Below are 8,770 nucleotides of genomic sequence, written 5' to 3' on the forward strand. Positions count from 1 at the left end.
ACTGGTAGAGGAGGCTGGTTAGAAAGGTGGTAAAGTGTGGGGAGGAAGGCAGCTTTTAATGTCTGCCACCACTGATGTGGGATTCTTCTCTGACTGATTCCTTGTCATGTGGATTACTTTAAACAAACAAAAAGTTTGCAGTTCAGAAGTTCTGGTTTAGGAATGCAATGTCCTCACCACTTATTTCCTCTTTAAATGATAGATTTGGGCTGTCTTGTCTTGAAATAGCTACTTATTGTAGCTTGTGTTTTGAGAGCAGCCTATCTAAGATCAAATGACAAAATGAAGGGAAACATCTTGTGACCTTTTGGTTTCAGTCATTTGGGATGTATTTCTTGCCAGGACAGACAGTTCAGTATTTTGAAATATTCTGATGTTTATTTGTTCAAAACCAAGACAGAACCATTATGAATAATGAATAGACAAAAAAGAGCCAAGCAATGATAATATACATTTTTGAAACTCACTTGGGTCTATTGAACTAAGACAGTTCCAATTAAAGAACTGTATTATCTTTTTCTTTGGAGGTGAAAATTTTATTAATTTATATGAGTAAAAGTTCACATTGTAGTTTCAAACTCTACTAAAGACATATGAACATTGTTGACCAATTATAAAAATATCTAATTTGAATACAAGATCATACTATAATTCTAGTCATCAGATTATTACAACTCAGAGCTTTACAAATATTTCTTTTTACAATTAGAATACCACGCTTTCATTAGAGAAACTTTGTAAATACTGTGAGAGATCCTTTCATACATCCACTATTGTGAATACTTAACATTTTGATATATTTTTGTTTATGAATGGAAAATAATCATAGTTAATATTAATTGAATACATACTCTATGCCAATAATTTGCCAGTGTATTATTAATATATAACTAATCCTCTCAAAAACTCTAGTAGCTGGGTACAGTTTTATCCCCATATTCATATGTGAATATTGTTATGGTTAAATAATTTGCTTAAAGTCACATGCTAAGGAGCACAGCTGGACATGAACTCAGAAAATCCTCAAAACTTCAACATTCTCAGGATTTGACCAGGCAGTGTCGGGAATCTAGGAGGCCAAAGCAAACAGACTCAAGGGCTTGCCAGTACTTTTCTGTCCTGTATCACTTGACTCAAGATTCTGACTTTCAAGAAAGCCTGTTGATCCAGCTGTCCATTAGTAGCCTATATCTGAGAGCTACATTGGTTCTTGTTCTTCTTGAGGGCTGAAATGTCACATCTCCTGAGGGTCTGTGAGCTTCTCTGTAGCACTTAAGAAATATTTTGTCTTAATTTCCAGAATGTTTCTGATGCATCCTATCAAAGAACACTGATACAACAGCTTTTGTGACTTGGAAATCTAAACTTTCTTTCTGTGGGAAAATGCACTGTGTTTCCAACAAGGAACCTTATAGATGAGCTTCTTAAAACAATCCATTGGACAGATATTCTATTCATAAATATAAAACATTGTATGTTCCTTACGTCCTATCCTAATTGACCTTTTTTAAAAAGTCTCCATGCTGGGTGCGGTGGCTCATGCCTATAATCCTAGCACTCTGGAAGGCCCAGGCGGGAGGATCACTTAAGGTCAGGAGTTCAAGACCAGCCTCAGCAAGAACAAGGCCCCGGGTCTACCAAAAATAGAAAAAAATAGCTGGGTGTGGTGGTTTGTGCCTGTGGTCCCAGCTACTTGGGAGGCTGAGCCAGAAGGATTGCTTGAGACCAGGAGTTTGAGGTTGCTGTGAGCTATGATGATGCCACTGCACTCTCCCCAAGGTGACCTTGTCTCAAAACAAACAAACAAACAAACAAGTCTCTTTTTTAATCCTATTTGGTCATTTTGTTATTGGAAGTTATGTGCATAGGTCCTTAATATATTGACTCTAAAAGTTTGTTCATGTGCAAAAAATTCAAACAAAACAGATGAAGTGAAAGGCTCCTTGTAACTGTACCCAATCCTCACCCCCAGAGGTAAACTCAATTATCAGTTGGAGGTGGAAACTTCCTGTTCTTTTCTATATATTTATCTACATGTACATATCCTCATATAGAAATACAGAGAGTTTTTTGATGTGTATTATTTTAAAAACTTAAATATACTAATGAATGTGATTTGTTTGTTTTACATAACAGTATGTCTTGGAGCTCTTTCTCTGTCAGTACAAAGAGATCCATCTTATTTTTTTGAACTGCTGCCAGGTATGAAATGATACGGATCTACAGTGGCTTATATAACTAGTTTTCTTTTAATGGACAATTCAGTTGTTTGCAATTGTTTATTATTACAATGAATAATGTGGCAAATACCTTACCCATTTCTCTTTGTGCACATGTTTCTCTAGGGTAGGTATCTAGCAGTCCATTTCTTGAGTTGAAATGCATATGCTTTAAAAATTTTAATACTCAGTGAAAAATGAACTCATAGCTAGGTGCATGATCAGGTTTGAGTTCCTTGTGATCACACTAAATCTTTTGTTTCTCAACAGTTACTCTTACAGAAAATCATTTTGACATTCTATCTTTTGGTTCTTCTCTCTCATACTTTCATTTCTCTAAATGACTCATATTAAGGATGTATTAGGTTGGTGCACGAGTAATTGCAGTTTCAGACCATGAATTTTAAATCATTATAACTAGGCTCAAACACATCTTTATTAATCAAAATAGGAACCATTATAATCAAGACATTTTGGCCAACGAGAAATAAGTTTGTTTATTCCTGTAGTGTAAAAATCTGCGTTTCCTGATTCCACAAGCTCTTGGAAAGCATTTTCTGCATCATGCTGGTTGTGGAAGCATTTTCCCTGCAAAAAGTTGTTGAGATGCTTACTTAAAGAAGTGGTAGTTGGTTGGTGAGAGTCAGGTGAATATGGCGGATGAGGCAAAACTTTGTAGCCCAATTTGTTCAACTTTTGAAGTGTTGGTTGTGTGATGTATGGTCCGGTGTTGTAGTGGGAAAAAATCAGGCCCTTTTTGTTGACCAATGCCAGCTGCATGCATTGCAGTTTTCAGTGCATCTCATTGATTTGCCAAGCATACTTCTCAGATGTAATAGTTTCTCTGGGATTCAGAAAGTTGTAGTGGATCAGTCTGACAGCAGACCACCAAACAGTGACCATGACCTTTGTTTGGTGCAAGTTTGGCTTTGAGAACTGCTTTAGAGCTTGTTCTCAGTCCAGCCACTGAGCTGATCACTGCCAATTGTGGTATAAAATCCACTTTTCATTGCACATCACAATAAGATTGAGAAATAGTTGTTTGTAGTGTACAAGAAGATTAGATGATATTTCAAAACAATGATTTTTTTTTAAATTTTGTCAGTTCATGAGACACCCACTTATTGAGCTTTTATGTGCTTCAAATGCCAAATGACCAAAGAATGGTCCACATTGAGGTCTTCAGCAACTTCTCATGTAGTTGTAAGAGGATCAGTTTCGATGATTGCTCTCAATTGGTCGTTGTCAACTTCCCATGGCTGACCACTGCGCTCTTCAACTTCAAGGCTCTCATCTCTTTTGTAAAACTTCTTTAATCATCACTGTGCTATATGTTGGTTAGCAGTTCCTGGACCAAATGCATTGTTGATGTTGCAAGTTGTCTCTGCTGCTTTACGACTCATTTTGAGCGCGAATAAGAAAATTGCTCGAATTTGCTTTTTGCCTAACATCATTTCCATAGTCTAAAATAAATATAAAGTAAATAGCAAGTAATGTCATTAGCAAAAAAATATATAAATAAGTAAAGTGAGGATTGTGCATTAAAATGATGTATAACATAACCATATATATTTAAGAATGTATTCCAATATCACACAGCAATTTCAACAATGCTAAAACTACAATTACTTTTTCACCGACCTAGTATTTTTGGTTGCAATTAATAGAAAATTTACTTGAACCAATTTAGACAGAAAGGGTAATTTATTGGCTCATTTGACCAGACTGTGAGGAAGGCCCCAGTCTAGCTACATATTAAGGCAAACAGCACTTAAGATCAGAATACCACCAGAACTTACCTTGCTTCTCAATTTTACTCTTTCACTGCAAAACATATTCTTTCTTTAAGAGTTCTTTGTATTCTGATACAAGTTTTTTAGTAGATACATGCTTTGTAAATATTTTCTCCCAATCCTTGGCTTATCTTTTAATTCTCTTAACAATACCTTTCAAAGAGCAGTTTTTAATTTTGATTAAATCCAATTTATTAAGTTTTGAATGGATTATAATTTTGGTGTTGTATCTAAGAAATCTTTGCCTAACATATGGTCATAAAGAATTTCTCCTGTGATAGCATCTAGAAAGTTTGAAGCTTTAGGTTTAACTTTTAGCTCAATGATCAATTTTAGGCTAATTTTTATATATAGTGTAAGATATTGATGAAAGTTATTATTATTATATATGGATGTCCAGTTATTACAGGAGCATTTGTTGAAAAGATGATCTCTTCTCCAATGAATTATCTTTGCACCTCTTTTGAAAATCAGTTGTCCATTTATGAGTGGGTCTATTTTTACATTCTATTCTGTTTCATTAATTTGTTTTTCTATCTTTACTTCAATCCCACACTGTCTTGAATACTGTTTTTTTATAGTATAAGCATTGAAATCAGATAGAGTTAGTTAGCCCTTCAACTTTATTCTGCTTTTTCAAAGTTGTTTTAGCTATTCAGGTCCTTTGCATTTCCATATGAATTTTGTTATCAACTTGTTAATTACTAGCAACATGCTTGCTGGAGTTTTTAGCTGCCGTTTTTTTTTTTTTTTGGATTGATAACATTTGCATAAAATAAAACTCACCATTTTAACCATTCTAAAGTGTACAATCCAGTGGTTTTTAATATATTAATAAGTTATACAACTGTTGCCACTATTTTATTCCAGAGCATTTCTATCACGCCAAAAAGAAACTTTGTATTTATTAGCTGTCATTACCCTCACATCAGTCTCTTGGCAACCACTTTCTGTTTCTATGGATTTGACTCTTCTGAACATTCCATATAAATAAAATCATAGAATATGTGCTTTTTTGTATCTTTATTCATTTAGGATAATATTTTCATGGTTCATTCATGTTGTAGAAAGTTTCACCTGTAGGGATTTTGATTGAGAATGCATTGAATTCGTAGATAAATTTGGGAATGGGCATGTTAACAATATCGAGTGTTCCAACTCATGAACAAGAAATCTCTCCATTTATTTTAGTCTTCTTTAACTTCTTTCAGCAATGTTTTATAGTTTTTAGTGTAGAGGCCTTACACATATTTTGTTGGATTTATTCTAAAGTGTTTTACAAGCTTTTGGTGCTATTTTAAATTGTGTTTTAAAAATTTCAACATCCAATTGTTCATTATATATATAAAAATATATAAAATATATAATATAAATATATAATATAATAAATATATAAAATATAATATATAAAAATATTATATTGGTATATATAACCAATATATAAAAATTGGTTTTTATATATTGATTTCACTGATTTGCTGTATTGTTTCATTTTCTATTATTTCTTCTCTGATCTTAATTATTTCCTTTCTTCTGCTTACTCTGATTTTTTTGTTTTGTTTTTTGTTTGTTTGTGTTTTAGAGATAGGGTCTTGCTCTGTTGCCCAGGCTAAAGTGCAGTGGATATTTACAGGTATATAGTGCACTGAAGCCTCAAACTCCTGGCCTCAAGCGGTTTTCCTGCCTCAGCCTCTCGAGTAAGGGCTTACTCTTGTTTTAATTTGCTTTTCTTTTTCTAATTCCTTATGATGGAAACTAGTTCACAGAGCTGTGACTTTTTTTGTTTGTTTTGTTTTAATGTGTAGGTGTTTAGTGCCATAACTTTCCTCCTAAGTTATGTTTTAATTTTCATTCAGTTCAAAATATTTTTCAATTTCCTTCTTGATTTACTCTTTGACCCATGAATTATTTAGAAGTATGTAATCTTGTTTCTAAACATTTGAGGGTTTTCCAGACATCCTTCTGTTGTTGATTTCTAATTTAATTCTGTTGTGGTCAGAGAACATACTTTATATGACTTGAATACTTTTAAGTTTATTGAGACTTTTTTGTGGCCAAGAATATGGTCTGTTTTAGTCAATGTTCCATGTCCAGTTGAAAAAGTTATATATTCTGCTGCTGTTGGGTAAAGTATTCAATAAATGTCAGTTAGGTCAAGGTGACAGTGCTGTTCAAATATTCTATATCTCTCTTGATTTTCTGTCTACATGCGTTATTCTTAAGAAAGGAATATAGGCCGGGCGCTGTGGCTCACGCCTGTAATCCTAGCTCTTGGGAGGCTGAGGCGGGCGGATTGCTCAAGGTCAGGAGTTCAAAACCAGCCTGAGCAAGAGCGAGACCCCGTCTCTACTATAAATAGAAAGAAATTAATTGGCCAACTGATATATATATAAAAAAATTAGCCAGGCATGATGGCGCATGCCTGTAGTCCCAGCTACTCGGGAGGCTGAGGCAGAAGGATCACTCAAGCCCAGGAGATTGAGGTTGCTGTGAGCTAGGCTGATGCCACGGCACTCACTCTAGCCTGGACAACAAAGTGAGACTCTGTCTCAAAAAAAAAAAAAAAAAAAGAGAGGAATATAGAAATCTGTGACTATAATTGTCAATTTGTCTATTTCTCCATGTAGTTCTTTCAGTTTTTGCTTCATGTATTTTAAGGCTCTGTTACTGAATACAAATTCTTATGATGGCTAGGACCTCTTGATGAACTAATCTTTATCATTATGAAATTACCTTTTTTCCTCGTAATATTTAAAATACGTTTCTTATAGGCAGCATAGAGTTGATTCTTTTTTCATTGTTTTTAATTCCAAAATGACAATCTCTACCTGTTATTTGGGACATCGAAGTCATTTACATTTAATGTGATTATTGACATGCTTAAATTTAAGTCTATCATCTTGCTATTGCTTTCCATTTGTTTCATCTTTTCTTTGTTCCTTTTCCTGTTTTTTCTGCCATCTTTGGGTTTAACTGAATATTATTTTTATGATTTCATTTTATCCTCATTATTGGCTTGTTATCTATAACTCTTTGTTGTGTTATTTTCCTGATTGCTCTTGGGTTTACAGTATACATCTTTAACTTATTGCAGTCTACCTTAATGATATTATATTACCTCACATATTTTAAGAAATGTATGATGGTGTACTTTCATTTCTTCCTGATGTGGTTTGGATGTTTGGCTCTTCCAAATCTCACATTGAAATTTGATTCCCAGTGTTGGAGGTGAGGCCTGGTAGCAGGTGTTTGGGCCACAGGGGCTGATCTCTTATGAATGGCTTGGAGCCCTCCCTGCAATAATGAGTGTGCCCTCACTTTATTAGTTCACATGAGAGCTGATTGTTTAAAAGAGCCTGGCACCATCTCCTTCCTCTCTTGCTCCCTCTCTCACTATATGATATGCATGCTCCTCCATTGCCTTCGCCTTGATAGGAAGCTCCCTGAAGCCCTCCCCAGAAGCAGATGCTGGCACCACACTTGTATAGTTTGCAGAACAGTGAGCCAATAGACCTCTTTTCTTTATAAATTACCCAGTCTTAGGTATTCCTTTATAGCAACACAAGGGACTAACACACTTCCTTTCTAGCCTTTATGTGATTGGTGACATACATTTTACTTATTCGTGTGATATTAACTCTATAATATACTGCTATAACACATTCAATTGTCATTTAGAGACAAATAAAGGGAGGAAAACATCTTTATAGTTTACCCATATAGTTACTATTTCCAGTGTTATTTTATTTTTTTTAATATGGAACACTTCATGAATTTGCATGTCATCCTTGCGTAGGGGCCATGCTAATCTTCTTTGTATCGTTCCAATTTTAGCATATGTGCTGCCAAAGCAAGCACTCCAGTGTTCTTTATCTCTTTTTTTTTTTTTTTTTTTTTTTTTTTTTGAGACAGAGTCTCGGTTTGTTGTCCAGGCTAGTGTGAGTGCCATGGCGTCAGCCTAGCTCACAGCAACCTCAAACTCCTGGGCTCGAGCGATCCTTCTGCCTCAGCCTCCCGAGTAGCTGGGACTACAGGCATGCGCCACCATGCCCGGCTAATTTTTTATATATATATCAGTTGGCCAATTAATTTCTTTCTATTTATAGTAGAGACGGGGTCTCGCTCTTGCTCAGGCTGGTTTTGAACTCCTGACCTTGAGCAATCCGCCCGCCTCGGCCTCCCAAGAGCTAGGATTACAGGCGTGAGCTACCGCGCCCGGCCCTTTATCCCTTTTTATGACCCATATTTCTTGCTGATACCATTTTTCTTCTGCCTGAAGCACCATCTCTAATATTTCTTAATGCAGGGGTCTGCCTGGTGACGAGTTCTTTCAGTTTTTGTAAGTCTCAATAAAATATAAAGTTTGTGGTAAAAATGATTTAGTCTTTGTTCTCAGGATTACTTAACAATTTATTATAGGTTTGAATATTTATTCATATGTTTATATTGATATATATGATCATAATAATGTCTCATTTTCAATTGGATTTTTTGTTTGTTTCAGTGCCTACAATGGGTCAGGCTCTGTTCTGTGTGAAAGGGTGTCCCAGAGTACAGGAAAGACAAGCTCCCTGCCCTCATGGAGTTTATACTCCATCCATGGGATTTTATATTCCGTGCATTCAGCTCCAACTACAATTTTATTATAATTGTGCCTAGAGTGTCCTAAGGTAACATTTGTTTTTAAATCCTGGAAAGACCTCCATTTATGAAATTATTTTAAACTTTTTTTCCATTCTCTCCTTGAAATTGGAATGT

General features: G+C 35.1%; 1 non-coding gene across 1 annotated transcript; it reads right to left on the reverse strand.

Moving 5' to 3' along the window:
- Positions 1-7,763: 7,763 nt before the first annotated feature.
- Positions 7,764-7,870, reverse strand: LOC142871198 (U6 spliceosomal RNA). Its single transcript, XR_012919462.1, has one exon. It is a non-coding gene; the product is annotated as a U6 spliceosomal RNA (small nuclear RNA).
- Positions 7,871-8,770: the final 900 nt, after the last annotated feature.

The sequence above is a fragment of the Microcebus murinus genome, chromosome 5, assembly GCF_040939455.1.
Source record: "Microcebus murinus isolate Inina chromosome 5, M.murinus_Inina_mat1.0, whole genome shotgun sequence".
NCBI classification, from domain to species: domain Eukaryota; kingdom Metazoa; phylum Chordata; class Mammalia; order Primates; family Cheirogaleidae; genus Microcebus; species Microcebus murinus.